The following is a 2,761-nucleotide window of genomic DNA, read 5'->3' on the forward strand; positions in this document are numbered from 1 at the left end:
AGAAGTTCTTTATCTCTTGGGGAGTATATGAAGTTATCCCCCAGATATTGTGAGCCTTATATCTGAATTCAATGAAAGTAGGTGACTTAGCCTACAAGCTTCTTTTATCTCTTCATCTCAAAATTCTTAATGCCTTCTATAGAAAAATGTGTCAAACCCAAATCATGGAAAGACGGTAAAACTTCAGTGGCAAGTTACCGTTGGCTTCTAAGTTACGCTAGCTCCTTCCTTTATATAAGTCGTAACTTTTACTTGTCGCTCACAGTAATCTTACTTCCATCGATCTCCTTTCTTTCTTAATCTCCTTCATGGCTTGGCAACAAGAACTAGTTTTATCCCTAATGATTTCTCACCTTCAAGACGCAAGGGAGTCTGTGAAGAAAGATTTTATAGAGCAGTATGAGCGCTCACTTTTCCCTCACTTGGGAACTTCTGTAGCGCAGACAAAATGGCGGACCTATCAAGACATAACTAGGGTAACACCCTGGGGTCAGCAGCACTTTCGTAACAATGTCCGCTTGGCCATGGTTATTGAAGCTTTGGGTTTGGGTCCCCGATACTACTGCGTCATGAGATCAAGGCATCCTGGGTTTTCTGAGCGGGTCTTCTTACTGGCGTGTTTTCTTCCTCATGAGAAGATATGCCTTTACCCCGTTTTTGGCTTGCCTCTCAGAGGTCCTTTTGTTAGAACACCTCATACCACTGAGATAGGCGCAGCAATAACCCACAGAATCATTCCCATAGATGAGTTACCTTATACTTGTGCAGCTTGTGAGGACTGCTTTTGTGACCATATGATGGACAGGCTTATGGAAGTGTAAAGAGTTCCTCTATCTTTACTGTATAAATTCCGAGAATGAATAAAGTTTAAATCTTGTTCGTATTTTGAATCTTGCTCTCTTTAAGACTTATCTTGGTGGTTAATCTTGATTAAAATTTTTCTCTAAGTCTCATATTCGTGAATCTTGCGAAATTATCACAAGTTGCGAGATGAGGACATCTCGCGTTTTTTAAGTGGGGTAGAATGTAAGATTCCTCCCCCAACCCCTTTTTGATGTCTAGTATCTTCCCCTGTAATCAACCCTCTTCAGAAATATAAAGACCCTGTTGCTAACTATTTTAGCCTAGAGAGAGAAAAATTATTCTAGAGAGAGAATATTCAGATTTTGAATATTTTTGGATAGAAAAATATCTCTTATAATTCAGATGAGTTCCCCTGAAACAGAAATTCAAAAAGAATTTTCCAATGTGCAATTGGAATTAATTGGAAATAGGTATAAAGAACCTTAGTCTAAGGGTCTAGATTTTCAGAAATCTTTAGACTATGGTCCAATTAAGGTTCCTATGGGCCAATAGCATCAATCCATGTGTAGGGAGGAGATAAATCTAACTTGTAAAAAGAAAATACCCCTCACATGAGGTGAAGAGTTGAAAATGTACAAGGTTTATTAGTAAAAAACTATGTGCAATATTAAAAATATGAGATATTTTGGGTATAATGATTTTATTATGACACATATGTAAGGAAGGGGAGTCCCTTAAATGCTCACATAAGATGAAGAGTTGAAAATGTACAAGTTTATTAGTAAAAAAACTATGAGCAATATTAAAATGATTCCATTATGACACATATGTAAGGAAGGGGAATTCTTTAAAGGAGGTGCATATTTCACATAAGATGAAGAGTTGAAAATGTACAAGGTTTATTAGTAAAAAAAAAACTATGAGCAATATTAAAATGATTCCATTATGACACATATGTAAGGAAGGGGAGTTCTTTAAAGGAGGTGCATATTTCACATGCTTGAATGAGTTTTAAACTCATAAAAATTGAGATATTTCATCTCTCCTCTCTCCTCATTCAAGTCTAGTTCCAAAAAGTTAGCTTAACTGACCTAAAAATGGTCAAAAATTGATCAAACTGATTTGGAAAATTCTAGAATCAGTTTGTTTGGTTAGGAGCTCAATTTTTTCTATAAATAGAAGCCTCTCCCTTGTTGAAAAATATATAGTGTTTAATGTAAGATTCCTCCCCCAACCCCTTTTTGATGTCTAGTATCTTCCCCTGTAATCAACCCTCTTCAGAAATATAAAGACCATGTTGCTAACTATTTTAGCCTAGAGAGAGAAAAATTATTCTAGAGAGAGAATATTCAGATTTTGAATATTTTTGGATAGAAAAATATCTCTTATAATTCAGATGAGTTCCCCTGAAACAGAAATTCAAAAAGAATTTTCCAATGTGCAATTGGAATTAATTAGAAATAGGTATAAAGAACCTTAGTCTAAGGGTCTAGATTTTCAGAAATCTTTAGACTATGGTCCAATTAAGGTTCCTATGGGCCAATAGCATCAATCCATGTGTAGGGAGGAGATAAATCTAACTTGTAAAAAGAAAATACCCCTCACATGAGGTGAAGAGTTGAAAATGTACAAGGTTTATTAGTAAAAAACTATGTGCAATATTAAAAATATGAGATATTTTGGGTATAATGATTTTATTATGACACATATGTAAGGAAGGGGAGTCCCTTAAATGCTCACATAAGATGAAGAGTTGAAAATGTACAAGTTTATTAGTAAAAAAACTATGAGCAATATTAAAATGATTCCATTATGACACATATGTAAGGAAGGGGAATTCTTTAAAGGAGGTGCATATTTCACATAAGATGAAGAGTTGAAAATGTACAAGGTTTATTAGTAAAAAAAAACTATGAGCAATATTAAAATGATTCCATTATGACACATATGTAAGGAA

The sequence above is a fragment of the Cibotium barometz genome, chromosome 33 (assembly GCF_041138505.1).
Source record: "Cibotium barometz isolate CiBa-2024 chromosome 33, ASM4113850v1, whole genome shotgun sequence".
NCBI lineage: Eukaryota > Viridiplantae > Streptophyta > Polypodiopsida > Cyatheales > Cibotiaceae > Cibotium > Cibotium barometz.